The sequence below is a fragment of the Triturus cristatus genome, chromosome 3_1, assembly GCF_964204655.1.
Source record: "Triturus cristatus chromosome 3_1, aTriCri1.1, whole genome shotgun sequence".
Taxonomy (NCBI): domain Eukaryota; kingdom Metazoa; phylum Chordata; class Amphibia; order Caudata; family Salamandridae; genus Triturus; species Triturus cristatus.
Window position 1 is genome coordinate 1,007,905,510 of NC_140583.1, and position 26,325 is coordinate 1,007,931,834.

The window sequence follows — 26,325 nt, forward strand, 5'->3', positions numbered from 1 at the left end:
AAATCATTTGAGAATCTTACTGAGGAGGTGGTTTCATCATGAAGGTCCTGTAAAAAGTAAACTAGAGCAGGGTCCAAACTTAAACTTAGATGGCGTTTCCACAGTTTGCAACAATTAACCCTATCGAATGTGGCCATAAGGTCCATGAGGCCAGGTGTTCTGCTTCGTAATGGGCAATAGTATATTTGCTAGTGACTGTAAAAAGATTTAAACCCCGATCTATGGTTGAAATTCCTTGCTGGAAGCCATATTGGTACTACGATATTTAATGCTCACATCAGCAACACTTTTATACTGATGTATCCCAATATGCCCTGCTGTGCTCTGACAACATATTTATTTGACCTTGCTATCTCTTTGCACTATACATAAATCCATTGAGGTGGTACCCCCTGGTCAGCCAGAGGCTGCTAAAATGAGTTACCTCAAAGTGGTGCATCATCTAAGTAGCTGCACTGACTTCTCTATAATCAACATACAAGCAGCAATCTTTTATTTCCTGTTTCAGAATAGAACCATTGGGCCAATCCATGGGTTAGGTGGTGACTCAATAACAGATACTTTTGCACCTTGTTGAACACCAATATCAGAACCTCTTAGGCAGGGGCGACAATCTTGCAGTTGACTTGCAGATACGAATCTGTGTTAATATCAACGTACACCACATTGTCATCATATGGCAACAAAAAAACAGCTCTGAACACGGCCCTAGCAGGCCATCCACTTTCTTTTTTTCTTAGAAAGTTATGCGTGAGAGAGCCCATGTTCACCATCTAACCTTACTTCTCACTTCCTTAAAGAGGTATAGAGAGGAGCACCTTATTCTCGTCATCTTTGACTAATGCACAATCACATGATGTAGTGCGCTTTTGCTGTTTGACATGAAAACCAAGTCAGCTGACCTATTACACAAATGGATGAAATCACAAATCTTTTATTTACAAAAATTAGGCCTTGCTCACTTGTTTTCAAATTACATATATGTGTGTGCTCCATGACAAGAATTTTCTATCTATCATAACTCTCACTAAGACTGACTCTGTGGTTTGCCTCTATTTGATGAGGCCCATATGTTTGCCTTTAACCTTGGTCAAGAGCACGGCTCAACACATAGTCAACAAACATCGCCTGTGGGTGACCCCAGATCTCTCTTCTTATCAGGAGTACACCAAGGATCAGTGGCGGCTCGCCGAGGGAGTGCTGCAGGGTGGTGAGGCGGGGCGAGGGAGGGGGCAGGGTGGGAGGGTAGTAAACTCCGGCCTACAGAGGTACGGAGTGAAGTAAATAAATAAATAAATAAAACAATTTACATCTATTGTTATTTTTGTTGAACTACGACTACTAATATCCCTACCGACACTACTACTCATAACAATAATAAGAACAGTAATGCAAATATTAGAAGCTATACAAGTCACTGGTTGTGTACAGTCCTTACAGCCTTTCAGGGCATTCATGGCATGCCACTGATATCTTCCCAACTCCATCGGCTTTTAGCAAGCAAGGATAATTTCAAAATCTCCTCATTATCTGCCTGATTAGCCTGCCACTGACTCAGCTACCTTCTGATGCCATTCTCCGTAGACGTGTGTGGCTCATTGGGGGACTTTTAATGCCCTCATCAGAGCCTGGCACTGTCATGACGGGTAGGGATCGTAGAACAAATGAATCCTAACTAACAATGCGCTTTCCTAGCATTCAAGCCATTAACTCTCCGGGTTAAATGCACTTCCAGCTGGGTAAAAGCTTCTCACAGAGCATTGGTTTCCATTAATCTGAAGCTGTGAGCATTCTCGCTCCTGCTCCTGCCACGGCTGCCATTTGTCGTCTGCACATCTTGGCAGACATCCATTACGGGACAGCGGGTGCTTTGGGACCGACGCGCAGTATCGGAGGGACCTTTCTCGTTTCCCCTGTGCGCAGGTAAAGAAAAAAGTACAGCATGCTTGACACAGGGTGGCTGAGGTAAACACAGGAGTACAGTATGCCTGCCGCAGGGTGACAGAGGCAAATACAGGAGTACAGCATGCTTCACACAGGGTGACAGAGGTAAATACAGGAGTGCAGCATGCTTTACTTAGGGATAGGGTGGCTGAGGTAAATATAGGAGTACAGTATACCTGCTGCAGGGTGACTGAGGCAAATACATGAGTGCCGCTGGCTACAGTATGACTGTCGCAGGTTGACTGAGGTAAATACAGGAGCACAGGCTGCTTGACACAGGGTGGCTGAGGTAAATATAGGAGTATAGTATGGGGAACAGCCATTACAACGCGGTTATTACCACGCTGTGCAGTTACATCGCATGCGTTACAACGCATGCGATGTTACAACGCTATGCCATTAGAACGCAAGTCTGTACATCGACTTGCGCTAGATGGCGTGCTAACATTACAAATAGTGTAGTTTACTATCCCAACACCTTTCTTACTGTTAAGTGGACTGGAGTTGGAATAGTAAATTACACTTTTTTAATGTCAGCACGCCATCTAGCGCAAGTCGATGTAAAGACTTGCGTTCTAATGGCATAGCATTGTAAGTAACATCGCATGCGTTGTAACGCATGCGATGTAACTGCACGCGTGGTAAAAACCTGTGTTGTAATATCATACATCCGTAGCGCACTTGAACAGTTACAGAAAGTGCACCTACTGTGTAATCTTGACATTCATACGAGTGTGTATATTAATGTTTTCTTTACAGTAACAACTTGCTTACATTTGCATTTGTGTGTTTAAAATGACATTGTATTTCTTATATGATCACGCATTTCTTTAAATCATACCCTCTACTTATTTTATAACTGAAATTGTATCTATTTCAATATTATCTGTAATCATACATTTAAACGAGTATTGAAATGAGTGTTGAACTAAAGTTGAGCAAATGCCTCAAGCTTTTGGATTTCACAATGTTTCATTTTAACGTGAATGCTTGCTTTGGATGCAATGTTTTTTTCCCCTCTGCAGGTGCAGATGCATTAGCTCATGGTTAAAGAAAGGCACATTGTATGAGAGAGATAGTGAGACTTGAAAGGAGAATCTTTTGGCAAGGATGAGAAGATTTTACGTGGAGGGGAGGACTACTGTCAAAGCGGAATAAAGAGACAGGAGAAAGCATTCTAATGTGTATACCAAAGAAAAGAAATTCTTGAGTGTAGCTACCAAGTTTGATCGTTTGAAGAAGAGAAATAATTGGATATGTGTCATGGGATTCTCCAAGGTTCTTTTGGTATGTATAATTGGGCATTGCACTTTAGTTTTATTCAGATTCCCCTTTAGACTCTGGAGGTACAGACCTCTGTTGTGTGGCTTCATGCTATATAATATCCTTTACTTTGCGAACTGCTACAGAAGTTCTGCTATGCTGAAACCTTTCTCTGTTTCCTGAACTATTAGGGTTTTCCAGAATTTCAGATAGAATAGGGTTTAGTAGATCTTTTTAGACAATCTTATGTACAGGCAAGAGGATCTAAACTTTCAATATAATCATCAGGCTTTATTTCGTATTTGTTGTATAGCCACTGCCGAATTCCTCATTTGCATTCTGTTATTGAGTATTAATTGTATAGGCCATGTTGGCTATCCTTTATTGATTCTGTATTTTTATACTATATTTCTGTGACTGATTTATATCAGCTTGGCATTGAATTTGCAATAAAGCCACACTTAATCCATACTAAATCCATACTTAATTGACTCTGAGCTTTACTGTGTGACCAAATAGGTTACACTGTAATTAATAACTTGTAGTAGATATTGACTCCTTTTATTCCTCAGGCACTTAGAACTTTCCATTGCAGGGGTGCCAGCAGCCGCGGTCAATGCAGGTAACTGTGGTGGGGCCATGTAAGGGGGAATTCTGAGGGACGATCCAGAGGGAAAATTAAATAAATAAATAATTTTCCATCTGCACCGTCCCTCGGAATCCCTCCTTAGACGGCCCCACCGCCCCACTGAAGTTACCTGCACAGACCGCGGATAGGGGCCAGGAAGAAAGAGTCCATGCTCGATGCATAGCATGCTTGACAAAGGGTCACTGGAGTATAGATATTAGTACAGTATGCCTACCATGGGTTGGCCAAGGTAAATACAGAAATACAGGGTGGTCATATGTGATACAGGAATAGAGGAGTGCAGTATGCCTGCTGCTAGGTGACAGTGCAACAGGAAGGAATGTGCTACACCTTCCACAGGGGGGTTGGGTGGTAGTATTTGGAGGAGTATGCCACACCTGCAAACGTAGAATCTAGATGAGCATATCACCCCCACCTCATGGGGGCAATGAGATGTGGATGAATGTGCCATGCCTGCAGCAGTTTGGCAGTGGAGCACAAAGTTGTGTATATTAGCTGCTTGAGGAGGTAGTAAATTACAAAGGGGCGGGGCACTTTCACAGATTGCACTGCTTGGTGGCTTCATCTACTGCATTCCATGCTTGTCTTCAGAAACGTATAACCTCAGCAACTATTCAACCTCTCTAAAAATGCTTCACCATGAACTCAAGTATCTGTTTCCTGTTGGATGCATTGTTCCGGAAGGGAGAAATATTTTTTTTAAGTAAGTGTCTAATGATTGGGAGGCGGACAGGCGATTTTCGTTTTTGTTTTCAATGTTATTTGGAGTGGATTGGAGATGGGCAATAGGCTGTGTTGCAGCTGTCATGATCAGCCCTTGTGCTCCACTCGCTGCAAGTAAGTTGGGCAATCTATTTACTATGTTTGAAGTAAACAGTATGTTTACTAAATAGTAACGAGATTAGTCTGAAAACTAGCCTGCCATGAAGTGCGCAACCCATGCTCAGCGTTGGGTATGAGTAAGTATGTGCTTGTTCTACTCTGCTTTTTTTACATGCACATTCTAGGCCTTAAATCCCGTTGTAGTATACACAAAAGGTTACATATGCCACCTTCTCATGCAGTGGTCTATGAAACAGAAGAAAGCGGTCTATGGGCCATAAACTCCCATGCAAGGCTTCACGAAAAATGCAAACGTGTACAGCAGGTATGTTTTTCCCGTACATACACAGGAACTGAACATGCAGGAAAGTTCAAATTTTTCTTGTATCACTAACTGATACACTGCATGCAAAAGAGTGCAATGTCCTGTCTCACCCAGAAAAAGGACAGGACAGTAGCGGCCCGCGGTCTTCTTTCACAGTCAAAGAATAGCAATAAACAAGAGCATTCAAGAGTAGCAAGCTCTAAACTGTGGCAAAATCGGATCCACCCATTTTAGTCCACCCAGAAGATTAGCTTGGATCACCTGTTTTTTGGGCCTTTACTATTGGAGAGTCTCCCTACCTGACTCACCCACAGCAATTCCCTGGTAATTGGACTGAGCATGTTCACCAGCAGTGTCCATTTCAAGATAAGGCCCTGCAGTGCACCTAGGGTAAAGGGAATTGGGCCTGTTACTTGTAAACCTATGTTCACAAGCGTGTGTGCACGTGTGTGGGCTGTGAAATGTGAGACTGCCGTCGTGTACAGCCTGGTAATTGTGCTCAGGTATTCTGGTGCAGAAGGGACCCAGCTAAGGTAGGTGCAGACCTTGAGGTAGGCCATATATTATTAGTGGGCATTCATTGATAGGTCAGTAGAATTTGCTGGAAAATCTGTAATGTCACTGTACTATACACGCAGGTGTAATCTGCCTTAAAAGGCAGTTTTGCTCCACTTAGGCCTGCACAGTCCAGCGTTGAGTGAAAAATTCACACCAAGTTTGAACATACAGCTTCCAATAACGTAAGTGTCCATCACATTGTTCATTATGAATTGTCATATTTGTCTGGCTCAGCTTATAATCAAATTCCAAGATGTTGGTCCCCCTGCTGGGTCAATTTAATGATTCTGCTCCCAAGAGAGGGAACAAGGACCACTCCCTACAAAAGAAGCAATTATCAATGTTGAACGCAGTTCCTGAGCAGGAAGGGATGGTGAGGAAAATCTGCATCTGATAATTAGCTGTCACTCTGCATCTGAGTTGGGACAGCCCAGGCCCACTGAGCAAAGGAGGAAGCCCAGATAGGAGGGACTACCTTTTAAAGTTTTGTTGGGAAGGTATCTGGCGGGGGTGTCATCTGGGGTGGAGCTAAAGCCTTCAGAGGAGCTCTTCATATATAAAACTTGACAATGCTACATTGGATTGTCCAAGAATGATGCACAGGAGGGTTGATACATGAGTGAAGGGATGATGTGGCATCCTGAGGTTGGCCAGGGGTTCCTGGCCTATAGAATTTTCCACCCATACTTGCAAACCAATGAACAAATTAGAGAGCAAGAAACTGAACAAGCCATCTAATGCCCCTGATGAACTAAGGATTCTATCTGCAGCTGACCCCTAGGACTAGATGGGTCTCTGGCTGGGCCAGTTTCGCTGGAAGACTTGTGCCCACTTAAGACCACTTGGGGTAGGAGCTGTACTGCACTGCCACCCTTAGTGATCTGAAGGACAGCCAGGAGGCTCTGAGACTTGGGAGTGCCCACACAGGGGGGATCTCTGATGGCTGATATTGGAGTAGCTGCACAAAACTTTCCCACCAGCACGAGTGGAGCACTAGGAGAGGAGAAGACTAGCACAGCACAACCAGCTCCACACAAAGTCCGCCTTTGAGAGGAAAGGAGGCCTATTAAAATGCTCCAGGTGGCTAAGGGATGCCACCAGGAGCAAATGCGTCCAAGATCAAGAACAAAAGCTCAAGGGGCCCGAGTTATTCAACTTTGAAGATGCCTATTTAAGCAGGCCACTAGAAGATATGGCACCCAGCGAAGATTCCTTCAATTTCTCCAGATGTGGGCCAAACCCACTGGGAATGATGCAAAGCTTTGGACATTTATCTATTAATCTGTCCAGGGAGGGGGCGTATATGTGCTGGGCACCCTACCCAGACTTATCCTTGGCCCGGAGACCCCATCCTCCATGCTCAGCGGAGCAACAATGGATCCAGAGACTTCATCACTGGTTCCCAGAAAACATTTTAAAATATCATACTCTCCCTGTCTGCAAGAGTCCGAAATGGGCAGGAATACCAGTGGAGAACTGGTCCCCCATCTGGAAACAGAGAAAAACAAATGCTCCCAACTTGAAGGAGGAGCCCAGTAGCTGGATACCCTCTCCAATATGCAACACAGGAGTGTGGCATGTGCAGGCAGCTGGTGGGGCCACAGGGGCCTTAGTCTCCCTCTGCAAGCCCCCACTAATGCTCTACAGAATGTGAGTGTCCTGAATGGGGGCAGGAAATCCACAATGAAGAAAGGAAAAAGGAAAATACAGTGGCACTTCCACAATAAAGAGTGAGAGACCCGCAAATAAAATATTCACACTTCTCGGCCTGGAGAGCCCTATAACGCCATGATGTGGTGTTTCATTTGGAAAGGGTTTTCATGTTTGTATCGCCCCTAGGCAGTCCCTAGAAAATTTTAAGTGCTTTTGGGGGCTGCAGGGAAGGCAGCAGTGTCCTCAGGATAGATTTACCAAATGGATCCCTATGTCTTCCAGGTCACATAATGCATGACCTTGTGAGATTTTACAACAATTTAAATTACTCTTGAACTTGATGCTTTATAGCGAGAGAGTGCAGGGGCCTCTAGTGGCTAGTTCTGTGACTGTATTGTATGTGTCTGATGTTGTATAAGAAGCAATCTGATATATTTAAAAAAAGTTTTATATAATATGCCATTAACTGTTTTGTTGCATGCCTTGTATTTTGATGTAGTGACCCCTTGCAAAAGCCAGTAGGCCTGCTTTAATTAAAATGACACTCCCTTATATTATGATGCTGTAGCTGGTGTAGGTGAGGATGTTATGATTATGAGGGTCATGACCCACGAGGAATCAAATGTGATTTCAGAAAGTCACCTAAGGTATTTCCTCCTACCTGATCTACATATTTGTAATTTAATATGTAGTATTTAGTAGTGTGTGTGTAATGGATATACTTTTTCTTTTTCTAAGAAAAATCACTGACTGGACAATCATTTATTGAGTGTTGTTGTTGCGTGCCAGCGAATAGAGATTACTTGCCCACACCACCTCCCCTGAGTTGGCTTTAGACAGATCTGCTTCACTACCCTGAGACATTCAAGTGCTACAATGGGATACTTGGCTGCCGGTAAAGGAGATCATTGTGGACCTTTCACTTTTTCAGAACTCACATCCTGCACAGCCAATAACCCAATTTCTTACTTAAACTTTATTCACATAGAACAGGTACAGCTTGAGCAGCAGCAAGGGATTGCACCACACACAGAAAAGGAGCAGCACAGGCAGGAGTTAGCGCATAACATTCTCTAATGTACAGAGAATGGGTACATCATGAGCAAAAATTGTGCAACCTACATCATGACCAATAGTTTGGTATGTTTCAGTATCATAACAGCAGCCTCCGGAGCCCTCGCGTGGCGGGGGAGGGGGAGGTCCAGGCACTGTGCATAGGTGGTGGCTGAGAGTTCCTGGCTGGGTCTGGAACATGGGGGCCCACTTCATGCACTTTACAGGGGGGTCCCCCCACTGATAAGGTTCCTAAACATGCACATCACAGAATTCAGCACAGGCAACATAACTGCAATCTTTATGCACAGAAAATGTTTACAACAGGGACATCTTCAGAAGGGGAAGCTTCAATAAGACACAGAGCATCTACAGAAAACGAGCAGCAGTGCACTTGCAATATTTACCACTGTAATGAAAGTATGGAAAACACTGGCAACATCAGGGCAGGCTTTTCTTGCACAAAGAAATTTTTTACAGTTAAAGAAATCACGGTGCAAGCTTCTCTAAGATACAAAGCACATATATAGCGCAGATAGCCTTAGTCCACGCTTTCTTCACACATAGGAATTGGTTACAACATGGCCAGGAGCAGCACAAGTTTCCTACATAGGCATTAGAGGCACCACATGACAAGCAGCAGTGACATATAGACCATTAACAATAGAGGTCTCAATTCAGTGACCCTTTAGTCAGACAAAATGTTTAATCATATTTCTGCTATTAAAAAGTAGCCCATGGATCGACCCGTTCCCTTTGAAAACTGTCCTCTCGCCTTCCTGAAAAATTCAAAGTGTGATTCTATCACAAGCTCCCTCGGATTCTTGCTGGTGAAGGGGGTTTTCTTTCAATGCTGACTCTGCCTGAACAATGCACGATTTCACCTTTTTTGCAGTATATCTTTGCATTCAGAAAAATGAAAATGGGGGTTATAATCAATCAAAGGAGGGTTGAATAGAGGTCATAAATAGACCTTTTCATCTATTCACAATTGCTGCTGACACTTCTGCTTGCCCACCTCAATTACAGACACCTGCCTCTCTGAGGGATGGATGTCTTTCTGCAGCTTGGCGCCTTAGGTGATCTTTGACATGTTTCAGAGCGTGAGAATTTCAATCACTCACACAACTCACTTGTTCTCTGGAGATTATTCATGATCAAGCAGGAACACAATGAAAACTACAGCAACCATGTTTGAGGTGTGAAAGTTAGCTGTCATTGGATTGTAGCCAAACCTGGACAAGGGTGTTCTCTGTGCTGAGCAGGAAAGGGGCATCTTACAAAAAATATGCTAATTTCGTTTCAGTAGAAATCCTCCTCAGACCAGAATCAAGTGCTGGGCCATGGCTAGGACAGGGTATATATAGTTTTTTTTACCTAGGTAGGATTTATTACATTTGAAAATGTTTTCATAACATGAATTTCAAGAAATTTTGTGAGATTTCAGAGAAACAAAATCTCATGAAATTTTCATCCACAGGAGACAGGATTAAACAAAAAATGTCTTGCGAGAACAGTAAAACCGGATGCGACAGACATTTACTTAGTAAATCAGTCTCTTGATAGCATATCATGAGATATTCCCTTATGTTCATTTTTCACTCCAGATACAGGCAAGTGCATTTTGCCAAATTTCATTGAAGCTTGCAAAATTTTCCTGCCATTCTATGAAACAAACTACTCACTATTCCACCCACCCCTAGCAAACGATCAGTGGGCGGGACTAAATGGAAGTTTCAGTAATATTCCAGGAATGTTTAACTCTTCTTGGAGGAGAAGGCTAATGTGGCGAGAGCAGTTAATTCAAGACAACTCTTTGACTTAATGCCCTGCTTGGGGTCATGTCTCTAGTGTATAGATTTGAATTTACTTGTGCTTTCTTTTTTTAATCCCTTAAACGAGAACCATTGATTAACAGTAAAAGTCAAAGATTAAGCACCAAAAGGCAATAGTATGACTATATGTTACAAATATTAAAATTATTCATAGTTTGCACCACGTTAGTATTGTTATTAATATTATTACATAATTCACTGAAAAAAACATAGGTTTCAGGGGCGTTATAGTTAGGAATTGGCATTTAAAAAACCTTAGAAATTCACTGAAAAAAACAAAGGTTTCAGGGGCGTTATAGATAGCTGGACAATTCCCACATACAAAACCCTAGAAATTCTCCTGTTATAGTTAGTTCAGCTCACTATAACTCGCGCCCCCGCAATGCACTGCTGATGACGTCACATATTACATCACTCATGACAAGGTCAGTGACATCACTGATGACATCACTGATGACATCTCAAATGACATCACTCATGACATCACTGATGACATCATCCAGTAGGTATGTGTTTCTGTACAGTTTTAAAATGTTTAATATATATAGGGAAAGGTCTGTTGAAGAATGAGTGGGTGTACAAGTGTGAATGGATGATTTTGTAGGTGCGTAACTGACTCTTTAAGTGAGTCATTAAATGTATCTTACTGCAGACTAGTGACTAAACTGTGTGAATGTCTGTATGTGTCTGTGTGTAGGTGTATAAGTGGCTGCATGGTTTTGTGAATAGCTATATGAGTGTCTATATGGGTTATTGATTGGTTGTCTGAGTATCTGTATGGGTGCCTGAGTGTTTGTGTGGGTACGGTGTGTGTGACTCTATGCATAGATGTGTGAGTGGGTGATTCTATGGGTGCATGGTTTTAAGAGTGCATCTGTGATGGACTGTATGGTTGGGTGAGTGTATGTATGGGTGTGTTAGGGATTGAATGTATATCTCAGTGGTACATGTGTGACTAACTACATATGTGAAAGGCAGTATATATGTGTGTAAGAGTATATAAGTGGGTATATGTGAGAGTGTGTGATTGTGAGAGTGGCTGTATGGATGAGTGTGTGCTTGTATCAATGATTCTATTAGAGCGTAAGAATGTGGTACTATTTTTATGAGTAAGTGAACTTGAGTGTGTTTAACTGTATAGGTGAGTAAATTGGACTGTGTTTAATTACTTGCACGAACGACTAGGTGTGTCAGTACCTCAATGGATGATTGGCGGTGTGTGAGTGTCTATATAGGTGTATAAATGCATATGATAGTCTTGTACGGAGTGACTGTAAGTATGAGTGACTGTACAGGTGAGTGAGTGGAGGTGTATGTAGACCTAAGAGTTAATGAGTGCGTATGTAGTTATTGGTATTGGAGTATCTATGATTTTCAAAATGGCTGTCTGAAATTTTGAGTCGGTGTATCAAAGGTTATATTAGGGTGTGAGAAGATGCACTAATTTATCACATGGATGATGTCATCAGTGATGTCATGAGTGATGTCATTTGAGATGTCATCAGTGATGTCACTGACCATGTCATGAGTGATGTAATATGTGTCGTCATCAGCAGTGCATTGCGGGGGCGCGAGTTATAGTTAGCTGAACTAACTATAACAGGTGAATTTCTAGGGTTTTGTATGAGGGAAATGTCCAGCTAACTATAACGCCCCTGAAACCTTTGGTTTTTTTCAGTGAATTTCTAAGGTTTTTTAAATGCCAATTCCTAACTATAACGCCCCTGAAACCTATGGTTTTTTCTGTGAATTTCAAAGGTTTTTTAAATGCTAATTCCTATCTATAATGTATCTCTGAAGATATCATGAAAAGCATTCTTTTTTAAAAGTAGGGTGCACATTAGTTTTATGGAAAAGCATCTTTTGATTGGTTAAGAAAAGGCTGTTTCAACGTGGAGTACATATCAAAGGATAAAATTTGCTCAGATCAACCACACCTGCTACTTGCATTTGGAAGGCACTGTTCGAACTTGAAACAATCGTCAACTTTTAACCTGCACGTGTCGTTAAATATTCAAGAAAATGTTACAAAAAAATATCGTTAAGTTTTAAAAAATTGATGAACTTTTAACCTGCACGTGTTGTAGAATGTTCTAGAAAGTGTGCTGATAGAATACGTTGCACTTCTGACTTCTATGTGTTGTTGAATATTTAAAAAACGGTTCATATGGAAAATTAAAAAGAAACCAATAGAGAAGTTTTGAAACCTAAAAGAATCAAGGAACTATTCTAATTTATACTTTACATGGATTTATGTGTGCAGCAACAAAATTATAGACACAACAGCAGTAGGAAGAGGAAGAAGCAGGGAGTGGGGGGAGGGGGGAGATGGGCAGAATGGCACACATGCTCAATTAAGTACAACACACATATAGACTAACAATGGCCAAAATGAAACACACCAACAAGCAGCACAAATCACACAACCCGCCAACATCACACCACTGAACGAGCATAGAAGTGAAAACCACGCTGCACTCATACAGGATGTGTACAAAGGCCAGTCGTTGGTGTTGTGGGATGTCTGTGACCGTGGTCATCATGGATGAGATGCCCAGCATGTGGCACATGGTCGAGTTCACTGTGTGTTATGTTGCCAAACGGCTGCACCTCCCTCCCACGGGCCCCCACACTTTTGTACAGTGCGCTGTTGTATCTCGTGCACTCGTACAGCACACCATTGTAATGCCTATTTGCGCATGTCCTGCTACATTCCAACTACAACATCACAGTGCCGTTTGGAGGTGGTGCATGCCAGTTTACAACATCAACTGCTGCGGCTCTTGTAGCAGGCCACACCAGAACACAGAGACACACTTACTTACCGCACTTCCTGTACACGGACATGTCTAAGACACCCGTTCCCCTTGCCGGACAGGCACACCCCTGCACTGACCTGTGAACCCCAGACCAGCACACGCCAGTTGTGCATGCAGGACGATGCGTGCGTAGCTACACATCCAGGCTCACTACCGATGCTGAGGTGACAGCACACTGTGATGTTGCAGGGCTCGTGGCTATCATGCTAAGACAATGACCACAGGGACACACTTACTAAGATGTGGGTTTGGGGGGCATTGGCGGTCCTGGAGTTGTTGAGATGAGTCTTCTGTCCCTCATGGGTATCCCTGTATCATGCTCATTGACTTTATGGTACCTGTGGGTGTTCTGGTGTGGCTCTTGACTGTGTTCCCTTTCATGGTGCAGGTAGTTGTCCTGCTTAACACCAGCAGAAAGCAGGTGTAAAATCCCTGGTGCTAACGTGTCTTATCGCCGGAATTTGTTTCGCATTGCAATTGGTGTGAAAGTTGTGATGTGATTTTTTTCGTGTGCAGAACAATATACGAACTGAGCAGTGTATCTCATCAAGATCCAGCACCTGACGCACAATTCCCAATCAATATAAATACAATGAGATTTCTTAATAGATTTTGTGTGTACACTGTAACTGCAGCCAATACCTCAGTGCAATTCAATACAGGATTTTAGTATTTAGAATAAATCGGAAAGGTGCACCTCGTGTCTTTTTGCACGGGAACGACTACTCTCCATTTCATTATCAGCACTTTAACGGAAGTAAAGTTGAGATAAATCTAACACACTATTCAGAAGTTAGTGCAAACTGCAGATATCACCAGTATTCCAGCGATAAGTCCCCCAAAATTTAACACCATGGTGGACTCCATCAAATAACAGTAATAAGAACAAGAAAGAGTCACACAGCAGTTAAGAGAACAACCAAAAACGTTATTAATTTTTTTTCAAACTTTATTTTTATAATAATAAATATATAAACGAAAAACTATTTTCAAACTTTATTTTTTTATTAACATATATATGAACAATAAACTAATAAACAAAATGTAACAACAATAATAAAAAACCACAAGGCGGAATACTACTGTGGGGACAATGGATGTCGACGACAGACCTGGAAAATAGGAAAGATTGTTAAAAAAACAACAACATGGTATTCTCAACAAAATACCACAAGAAACAAATCACAGATATATAAAATGCATACAGCTAACAACGTTTTATAAGTTTAACTTACAAAAACTGTAAATGTTGCCGCTTTAAAATATTTACCGACTCTGAAGAAAATGTTTTGCAGAAGGCACCACACAAACAACGTTTTTCTTCAGTGGTGAGGACATTTTTTACTTTTTCCAAGGAGCAAACAAAGACCAATGCCACTTTCGTCACTCACAAGATTTGCCAAAGAGTTCTGTTACGAGGAGATCCTAACAAAAAATACTCGCGCGGCACAGCAAGTATGATGAAACACCTAAGGACTCTTCATCCAAACAATCTTGCACGAGAAGAGTGCAAACAGATGAGAAACACTCCTGTTCTGTATCTGTAAAAAAGAATCACAAATAAATGTATATTAATAACTTTCAAATTTATACTATTCCATTACTGTACAAACACATTTTGTATAAAAACTGACTATGAAACTATAGCCCTGAACCACAAGTGTGACGATCATTAAAACACTACATGCATAGTGCATACTACTTTGAAGCAGTTCATGCCCTAAAGCCTACCTCACTAAAACACTACATGCTAACTGACTAAATGATTACAGTACTATAAGGAGACACACTGGGTGACTCCCAGGGTGTTTGCTAGAAGAGTATGAATACTAACTAGGGAATAGAAAGTGTGAAACACAACTGTGTAGGTGATTAGAGGACTGCATCCATACTGCATAGGCATTTAAAGCAGTCCATGTGCTAAGGCCTGGCTCACTGCATGACTACTTGGGTACTGACTGAATGATTATCGTACAGCAAGGAGAGTGCCTAGGTGAATTTATAAGTGCTAGGATTTTCGCACAGGGAATAGATTAGTACTTGGTACTGAATGGGTCACTAGAGGAGTGCAAAGGCAGTGACAAGTGCTGGACTGTATGGATACTGACTAGGAAATTGAAAGTCTGAAAGACAAGTGTCTAGGTGGTTAGAAGACTGCATGCATAGTGCATAGGGGTTTGAAGCAGTCCAGGTGCTAAGGCCTGGCTCAGTGTATGAATACTTAGGCACTGACTGAATGATTAGAGTACTGCAAAGATAGTATCTTGGTGAATTTATACGTGTTTGGGTTTTAGCACAGTGCATGGATTAGTACATGGTGCTGAATGGGTCACTAGAGGACTGCAAAGAGGGTCACAGGGTATTTCCTGGAAGTGTATGGATACTGACTAGGGAATTGAAGGTGTGAAAGACAATTGTGTAGGTGGTTAGAGGACTGCATACATAGAGGATAAGGGTTTGAAGCAGTCCATATACTAAGGCCTGGGTCACTGGATGAGTACTTGGGTACTGCCTGAATGATTAGAGTACTGCAAGGAGAGTGCATGGGTGAATTTATTAGGATTTGGCGCTGTGAATGGATTAGTACATGATGCTGAATGGGTCACTAGAGGAGTGCAACGGCAGTGACAGGGTGTTTGCTGGAAGTGAACGGATACTGACTGGGGAATTGAAGGTGTGAAAGACAAGTGTGTAGGTGGTTAGAGGACTGCATGCATAGTGGATATGGGTTTGACGTAGTCCATGTGCTAAGAACTGGCTCAGTGCATGAACACTTAGGCAGTGACTGAATCATTAGAGTACTGGAAAGAGAGTGTCTAGGTGAATTTAGAAGTGTTTGAGATTTGGCACAGTCAATGGATTAGTACATGCTGTTGAATGGGTCTCTAGAGGACTGCAAAGGAAGTGACAGGATGTTTCCTGGAAGTGTATGGATACTGACTAGGGAATTGAAGGTGTAAAAGACAAGTGTATAGTATATCAGAACACTTTTATTTGAAGCAAACTATTTGGTACTTAGAAACTGACTAAATAATCAGACTACTTCTAGGACAGTGCTTAGGTAAAACTTTTACATTTTCAGTTATGCCACAGTGAACAGAATAGTACATGGTACTGGACCTTAGTGTCAACCCCTGACTCATGTTATCAATGCATAAGCAAAGACTAGCTTCTAATGCTACTAAAAGTTGACAAAATTAGAGGTTTTAAATTAGTTATCTGTCAGCAAATACATGATGTTACCAAATGCTTCTCTCACAGTGGTTCTCAAATGCACACAGACTCACAGTGTAATTCTAGACAACAACCACTATACCTAGGAGTTTAACAAAAATCATTCACTACTGTGGAAGTGGTAAGCGAACTGCACACAATCTTCATATTTCATGACTGCACTTTTGTGTCAGTGCCTGACTCATATAATGAAAGCATAAGCCATAACTGTCTTTTAATGCTATTAAAACTTGACAACATGACAGATTTTAAAACAGTGATCTGTCAGCAAATACACGATGTTACCAAATGCTTCTCTCACAATCCTTACCCAAATGCACACAGACTCAAAGTGTGATTTTAGACAAGCAACACTATCCTAGGAGTTTACCAAAACTCATTCACTAGTCTAGAAGAGTTAATGGTACTGCACACAATCTACATATTTAAGTACAGCACATCAGTGTCAAAGCATGACTCATTTAATCAACATATAAGCAAAGACTGGATTATAATGCTACTAAAACTTCTCAACATGACAGATTTTAAAACAGTTATCTGTCAGCAAATACATGATGTTACCAAATGATTCTCTCACAGTGATCCCAAATACACACTAACTCACAGTATGATTCTAGACAAGCACCACTATCCCTATGAGCTTACCAAAACTCATTCACTACAGTGCAAGTGGTAAGGGAACTGCACACAATCTACATATTTCACAACTGCAATTTACTGTCAATGCCTGACTCATATAATGAAAGCATAAGCCATAACTGTCTTCTAATGCTACTAAAACTTGCCAACATGACATGTTTTACAACACTTATCTGTCAGCAAATACACAATGTTACCAAACACTTCTCTCACAGTGGTTCCCAAATACACACAGACTCACAGTGGGATTCTAGACAAACAACACTATCCCTAGCAGCTTACCAAAACTCATTCACTACAGTGGAAGTGGTAAGGGAACTGCACACAATCTACATATTTCACGACTGCACTTTAGTGTCAATGCCTGACTCATTTAATCAACGCATAAGCAATGACTGGCTTCTAATGCTACTAAAACTTGACAACATGACAAGTTTTAAAACAGTTTTCTGTCAGCAAATACACAATGCTACCAAACGCTTCTTTCACAGTGGTTCCCAAATGCACAAAGACTCACAGTGTGATTCTAGACTAGCACCAGTATACCTAGGAGTTTACCAAAACTCATTCACAACACTGGAAGTGATAAGGGAACTGCACACAATCTACATATTTCACGGCTGCTCTTTAGTGTCAATGCCTGACTCATTTAATCAACACATAAGCAAAGACTGGCTTTAATGCTACTAAAACTTGACAACATGACAGGTTTTAAAACAGTTTTCTCTCAGCAAATACACAATGTTACCAAAAGCTACTCTCACAGTGGTTCCCAAATGCACAAAGACTCACATTTTGATTCTAGACAAGCACCAGTATTCCTAGGAGTTTACCAAAACTCATTCACTACACTGGAAGTGATAAGGGAACTGCGCACAATCTACATATTTCACGACTGCACTTTAGTGTCAATGCCTGACTCATTTAATCAACACATAATCAACGCATAAGCAATGACTGGCTTCTAATGCTACTAAAACTTGACAACATGACAAGTTTTAAAACAGTTTTCTGTCAGCAAATACATAATGTTACCAAACGCTTCTTTCGCAGTGGTTCCCAAATGCACAAAGACTCACAGTGTGATTCTAGACAAGCACCAGTATTCCTAGGAGTTTACCAAAACTCATTCACTACACTGGAAGTGATAAGGGAACTGCACACAATCTACATATTTCACGACTGCACTTTAGTGTCAATGCCTGACTCATTTAATCAACACATAAGCAAAGACTGGCTTCTAATGCTACTAAAACTTGACAACCTGACTGGTTTTAAAACACTTGTCTGTCAGCAAATACACAATATTACCAAACGCTTCTCTCACAGTGGTTCCCAAATGCACACAGACTCACTGTGTGATTCTAGACAAACAACACTATCCCTTGCACTATATGAATACACATTTCTTCATCTAGAAGTAGTACTACATTTTAGTATAGAAACATAACATAACTCATTTCACAAATTCATAAACAATGACTGTTTTCTAATTCTACCAAAATATAAAAACTGCACAGTTATCTCTCTACAAACACATGAAAAACACAAATGCCAATCACAGAATGGTTTCTACATGCACACACATTGTAGAGAAAAAAAGTACTCCCTACACTTTAGCAGGAAAAATACATTAGTCTGATTAAAATCAAAATAGTCCACATACATCCCCTCACAATTAAATAACTCATCTTTCAAGTTCTTTTGTAGATTAAGGAGTATATCAATCACTCACCATATTTTCTTTTACAGAATCTCTGCACTGTGCACCTCTCCGCAAAAGCAAAGAATGGAAAAGTTTCCCTTTCATTTTCCACACATATACATGTAAACATCAAATCACAATCCTTCGCACATAAACTTAAAAGCAAAAACACATTTCTATTGGTTAAACATTTCAACCCTTTCCAACTGAAATACATTTCAACCCTTCCCCCAATCTGCCTTCTGCCTGTTACCATAGAAACAGGTCATTGAACACTGCACTGAGCTCACAGGTCACACGTTCAGCACACAATGTTCCTACACAAGACAGGAAGTGTGCTTGACTTTTCAACATATCAGCTTATCATATATAATGTTCCTTACAATCTGTTTTTGTTAACCAATAACAATCATACCTTTAAAAAACAAAAATATACACCCTACCTTTCAGTGTAGAAAGTTGTTATACAACCAATGATTTCTTGTCGTTTTTCCAAAAACGTTGCCGTGGATCCGCGCACCCGCCGCGAGAGAATCTGTGCATCCAACGCGATAGGATGTGCGCACCATGCGCGCATTTTACCGCTTTTTTTTTTTAAAAGGGGGGCCCAAGGGGTCCTTCTGGGACCCCCTAAGCACCTCTAGAGGGTCAGAGTATTCCCACTCTGCCCCCTTTATATGTTTTACACACTTATTCCCCTTGCTTCTTTAGCCTCGCTTCTCCCGAGGCAGAAAATGGCCGCCAACAGTTCCTGGTTTCTAATGTAGAGAGACGCTCGACAGCCAATTAGCATTCAGCGCGCGATCGGGAGGGTGCGCGCTCGGTTCGGGGTGGGTTCGCGTACGGTGCGGGTACGGTTCGCTGATCCTCCGCGGCCATAGATATCACTAATTTTCTCAGGAACTACTGAACAGATTCACACCAAATATGCAAAAGGCATGAGTCCAACCTGAGGACTACCTCTTTGCCAAATTTGGTGTCATTCCGTTCAGCGGTTCGGGCTGTAGCTGCGACAACAGATCCTATGGGAAATTGCATGGGGAAAACGCGTTTTGGGACCCCCCTTTTTTCTCGGCCCCCGCTTGACGAATCACCACGAAACTTTCAGGGTAGGAGCGGAGCGGAGCTAGCCAAAAGTTTTGAGAATTTCGCGAAAATTCGTCAATCAGCGCCAAAGAAATTCCCAATAGAATGTTGCGGATTTCCTATGGAAAATAGGTCCTAACTATAACTATCTACTGGCGACCGCCAGTAGATAATATTATTACAAAGTTCATTCCCACAATTAATATTATTACTAATTTTGGGATTAATGAAATGCGTATCATTTTCTTTATGTTATGTTGTTATATTATGTTATGGAGATGTGTATGGCACAACTAGTCACCTGTGAGGGTATCCAGGAGCTGGATCAGGCCTGTAGGTGTAAGATAAAGGATGTTGGACATCAGACCCTGCAGAATTATTTGAAGAGCCAGGTCTTTAGTTACTTTACTTTACTTTAATTAATTGCATAATTCAAGAAGTGAGTTGAAGGCCCTGATGTGCTGAGGGAAGTCATTCCAAGTCTTGGATGCAATGTAGGAGAGTGCTCAAGTGCCCGTTCTGCTCTTGTGGATGGTGTAGGTGTGTCCGAGTGATAGTGTGGCTGAGCAAAGGTGTCTTGAGGATTGGTAAACTCTAGGTGTTGTTCAGGTATGTTTGTCCGATGTTGTGCAGTGCCTTGTAAGCGTGCGTGAAGAGTTTAATTTGGATGTGTTTCTGGGTGAGGAGCCAGTGGAGCTCTCTGAGATGCAGTGAGATGTGGGTGGTTATGGGTGAGTCTTGCTAAAGCGTTCTGGATGATCTGGAGTCGATATAGGAGATGGTTGGTGATCCCGATGTAGAGTGTGTTGTTGTAATCTAGTCTGCTTGTGATGAGGGCTTCGGTGATGGTGTGTCTGGTGTTCATGGGAGTCATTTGAGTATCTTGTGGAGCATGCAAAGAATATGGTAGCAGAAAATGCTGAATATATTGACTGGCGCAGTCATGTTAAGTTTGCCCTACAGGATGATTCCTAGGTTACTGAAATGGTAGGCGGTCCAAGGTCTGATGGCTACCAGGTGGAGTCCCAAGGAGAGTTCTTGTTCATGAAGATCAGCAATTCCGTCTTGCCGAAGTTGAGTTTCAGGCAATTTTATCTCATTCAGTTTTCAATGTTGATCATGCACCTGGAGAAGTTGGTTCTGGTGGTGATGGACTTGTCAACCAGAAAAAGGAGGAGTTGGTCATCATCGCTGTAGTTTATTTTAGTGATGCCTTGGGATGTGATGATGTTGTCTAACGAAGTCATGTAAATGTTGACCAGGGTGGTACTGAGAGAAGAACCATAAGGTAATTCAATGATCAGATTCTTAAATTTCAATGCGTAGGGTGGTAGTCTCACTCGCTGTGTTCTTCCTGTGAGGAAGGAGTCTATCCAGTTGAGGGCCGGTTCTTGGATACCTATGTCTTTGTAGATCAGATTCTTAGATTCTGATGTGTAGGCTGGTAGTCTGACTTGCCGTGTTCTGCCTGCAAGGAAGGAGCCTATCCAGTTGGGGGCTGGTTCTTGGATGCCTATGGTGGAGCAGGTAAAGCAAAAATGTGTATACCTTCTCTATTTTGCATGACAAAATACTAATTACGTAACTATTCTAAATATTAACCTGTATTAATTGTTTGGAGTGTTACTATTAATCAATATATGCACCTTAATAAACACAAATTACACGTGGGACTAAAATGCTAATTGCATGGCTAATAATCCTAATAATTAACTGTGATACGCATACTAACCGTAGGAGGTGTTGTAAGAGAAATTGCATGATTTATGTTGGTTTTGTAATGGTTTGTGCTCCTGGTATTGCAGAATGGTGAGTATTATTGCTTTAAATTTTGCTATAAGCTAGGAAAGTACTAATATATATTGGGATTAGTGTAGGTTTAAACATTAAAATCTTCATTTCCGTATAGAAATTACTTTTATGTTTGTTTTTGCTTAAGTTGGCATGTGGGCCTACTAGGCCACGATATTCAAAATGGAGTTCGGAAGTGGCCACCGTCGTGTGAGCACGATGTCTACTGCGCAGTCTCGGATGGCTCTAAAGATCTCCAGGCGACCTTTAAATCGGACTACGTGTTCCTTGTCAAGGATAGGAACATGGAGGATTGCCAGGACTCAGCTAGTGTGAATGACAGAAAAGACAATGGTGACCTGTATGCAGAGGTCTACATGTTGTTACTTCGGAACGTTTTTCATGAGAACTGTACAAACTAAAAGATGACATGTTCAATTCCCTGAGAGCCAAGAAAACCTGGCAACAGAGTTCAATATTTCAAAATGTAGGAGCTTAGCCAATCAGGACACTTCTATTGCTAGAAAATGTTGCATATTATCCTAGAATGTACTATATAAGGGGAACTTTAGTAGAGGGTGGGTAGAAGTGCGTTCCAAATTTCCGTCGGCGACTGATGGTGAGGAGGGTCGATTTGCTAGCGCGATTGCCTGGTCCTTTGGACACCTTTGGGACTGTTTTGTGCCGAGTGAAGGAACTTTTCTCGGACTTATTTGGGTCTTAGCCTGAAGTTGATTGGACGATTTCACCAGAAGGGATTTGATTTATGCAGGGCTGACGGGTTTCTGGAAATGGTCACCGGAAATTTTAGGTAAATATAACTGTATCTAAATTGGGGTCAAAGATATTCATTGAAAATGCTGAGTTGATTAAAATTCTGAATATGCCAATGAAAGTGAATTAATTAGATAAACTAAACATTGATTAATAAAATGAGTTTGTGATTCTTTAATAAGGTCTTGATTAATCAAAGGTTCCGAAGCTTTAATGTGTTTTAGCTGGTTCTAAATCACCATCAACCAGTCCAACTAATTGGTCCATCGACCAAGTGGTGGAGTGCCTTGATGTTAAAGTTAGGATTCTATAGGTACTAATGTATATAATTAATATAATGTAAAGAATTTTCCTCCTATAGGTAACAAGGTACCCCACATGTCCAGCGCTTCATTGCTCCTGTGTGCAGATTTGAGTGAGACAAATGAGTGTTGGTGTTATGGGCCCCACCAATGAATGCATGTATAAATGAGTAAAGTGTGATGACGGGTCTGTGACGCAGGGAGGATATGTAAATTTGCCCTTTCCGCTGGACCAGTTTTTCTGGTAGAAGATTGATGGTTTTATTGCATTGGTTTGGTGATTATTGATTATTGATTTTGATTATTGATTATTGATTTTTTGATTTATGTACTAACATTCTACGTTGAGTCGTGTCGCGTTTTATGTTGTTTTTGAAGACTTCCGGGACGTACGAAGTTGGATGCCCTGTAGTTACACGGGGAAAACGTGTGGTAAGTGAAGTCGCATGGTGTATTGTCTGGTTGCCCTGTAGGTACACGGGAAAAACATGTGGCAAGTGAAGTCGCACAACGCATTGTCTGGTTTCGAGTTGGTAACATCGTCGTGTGTTATTGTTAGGGACATTTCTGTGTGAAAGTGCGTGAGAGTAATAGCAACAGGTTCTCTTGTGAAACTCTGGCCTTAATTCTCAGGAGCAGTGTAGTCTCCACATGTGTTTTATCCCCAGAGAAACGGTTAGCCTTTTTGCTTGTTAGAAGGGTAAGGTAGAGGGAAGTGCTGCTTTATCGGCGAAACTGAATAATTCTGTGGTAGGGTAGAGGTAAGCGCTGCCTACTAGAAATACAGAATTCTTGTGTAAATGAATAAAACTATCTCTTTGGTTTAGTGAAACAGGCATTGGTGGTGTTTTTATGTTGTTACTAACAGATTTTGATTAAGGAAAACGTAAGAAAAGTTTGCCGATAAAATTTTGTAAGGAGGGGTCAGCAGAAGCAGGAGTAGCGAGACAAGCTGACGTCAGAGAGACCGCGCTGGGATTGGCCAGCTTTAGAGAGACAAAGTTTTCACGGATTGGTGCGTTAGTGTGAGACGCGCTAGGAGTGGAGAATTGCCAGTGTGACGTAGACGCACAGGATTGGTGCTTTAGTGTGAGTCGCGCTGGGATTGGAGGACTTCAGGAGTAACGTAGATGCACGGGATTGGTGCGTTATTGTGAGTCGCGCTGGGATTGGACAGCAAACGGAATAGTCGTAAGAGAAGTGACTTGCTAAAACTAGTGAGTTGGAAATAATCATAAGGAAAATGATGTATTACGATCCACCTGAGAAGGAGAAAAAATCATGCTTTGGGAAAATCAAAAGCCTATTTAAGAAGGATAAGGCAATTGTGACTAGGGAAGGACAGATACTTCCTCCACTAAAATCGCCTGCATCTTTTATGGTAGCGAAATATGGGTACCATACATGTATTTGGCTGGATAATTGGGCAAAATATACTAAAGAAGATGGAGTTTTAGCATTTCCAGAAAGTGGTTCGTTCAGTTTAGCTGTATTAAGGAAATTAAGAGAAAGAATGATGAGGTTAGAACCGATACCTAGACCTACTCAGTTTGAAGCCTTAACGGAATGGGAAGAAGGAATGTATGAAAGGGAACTGCATCGGAGAAGAAGAAGGTATAATTACATGTTTGGTAGACCGTGTGGGCAGGAAAGTCATGATGACAGAATGAGAAGATGGCGGAGTGCAAATATGACTGATGGGATGTTTCCATTAAGAAACACTGAAGAAACAAGTGGCAGAAAGTGTACAGAAAAGAGAAACAATACAGGGTCAGAGGGTTATACGTATGGTGTGAATGAATTGGAGGATGATGTGCTAGAGGACATGTTTTATAAAAATCCTCCCCCGTATCTGCCAAACTCTACGGTGCTGACACCGAGTGCACCAGTAAAGGAAACAATGCGAAACAAAATTATTGAACAAACGCCACCTGATTTAGGGAGAAGTAATCTATTTAGAGACTCTGAAATAGCACAACCTGTCAGGACTGGAAATGAAAGCTCCGCTGAACTGTCCAGAACTACTCTGGAATTAACTGAGAAAATTAGGGAATTAACAAAAAACATGGAAGCTATAACCGTACCTGTAACTATAGGGCCGGTGATGCCTGTTTTTGATAAACAAAAAGAGAGTGATGATTGTTTAACAGTTCCTTACCATAGTAATAAACCATTTGAGATGGGGAAAAGTGTTTCGGGAGGAAATCCATGGGGAAAAATGGTAGGAACATCAGGATTAAGTACTCCTAAAAATCTGACGATGAATCAAAGTCCAGCAAGTAAGACGCTGATGACCACAGAATCGGCATCAGAGACCCCAGAAAGAAGTATGGAGCGAATAAGAGATGAAACAATCCCTGTAGGTCCTACTTCTGATGAATTAAGCGATTGGCTAAGGAGTTTACAGCGAAAAGATACAGAACCTCAACCGTTAGATGAGGCAAAATTAAAAATAACATTGGAGGAATTAATAGTAGGGACTATCCCAACTGAAAAATTAAAAGCATATCAGGATGAAGAGTTAATGTTTCTTTGTAAAAGTATAACTTGGAGAGCAAGGAGTTTGCATGAGAAACTTGAGGAAACAGCGAGCGAAATGGGCATTAATTTTGAGAAAATAAGATTGTTACAGAAGCCATATAGAGGAGATTTCTCTGAAAAAGATATTGAAAATTTTAATACTGCAGGGAGATTAACTCAAATTAAAGAACTGATTGCCTTGCTGAGGAAATGGGGTGATGTGGATAGATGGAAAAGCAGGTGGTTTCGAAAGAGAGATGATACGACAGATAAGACCTTTTCAGCGTTCCCGGTAAGAGAAAAGGAGACGGTGGTAACAGAGTGTCCCATGAGGGAGATCCCAGGAGGGGGTTATGTCCATCGTCCCTGGACTAGACAGGGTATTTTATCATTTACAAATGATTTCCCCATGCTCAGAGATAAGCCTCTAGAGTGGTATCGGCAGGTGGAAAGGTTTGTTAAATTATCAAAGGGGCTGTGGATAGATTTGAATGGTCTGTTCGATATAATTGTGCCGGCAGATCTATGGGCAGAATTTAAAATTACAGTAGGTTGGCCCACTGAAGAGTACCCTAGGGATCCTAAGATGGGTGCCCCTTATCCAGAGGTAATGAGAAAGTATGAACAGGTAATTACTTTTTTGAAGAATAACGTGCCGCCAAAAGAGACTGATTGGGTAAAAATTCATAGAACTCACCAGGAAGTTAAAGAATCTGTGCATGCCTATCATGAAAGGTTGCTGTTAGCTTTTAAGCAATACAGTGGAGATGAGAAATTGAGTGAAAAGGATTTAAGCCATTTTGTATATTGATTTGTTTATGGTTTGAGACCCGAAGTAAGCGAAATGATTAAACAGCATACAGTGGATTGGCAAAATAAAAAGATAGATGAAGTGTTGAGACACGCAAAATATTTTAGCGATGAAATCGAAGCAAAACAACGCAGGCTGAAAGAGAAGGCCATGTGGGCACAGGTTAAAGTGGCAGAGAGACAAGAAGCTCAGCTGATTGAACAAGCAAATGGCATGGGCCAAGTGAGATCAAAACCTAATATTGGAAAGGGAAAAGGACAAATTAGCTTAGACGAAGCAAAAAAGAAATGGTCATGTCATAATTGCGGAAAGTTAGGGCATTGGAAATCCGAGTGTAAATTGCCTCCGGGTGCTAATGGCGATAATGCATCATTAAATCCACAGATGAAGAATGAGGTGAGTTGTCAACTGCTGCGACAGCAGAAGGTTGTTGCCCAACAGTGTCAGGTGCCAAAGCAACCTTTTCCACAGAGCGTAAACTTTCAGAGATACAGTAATGAGACAGGATTCTACATGGAGGAATAGGTAACAAAGATATTGCA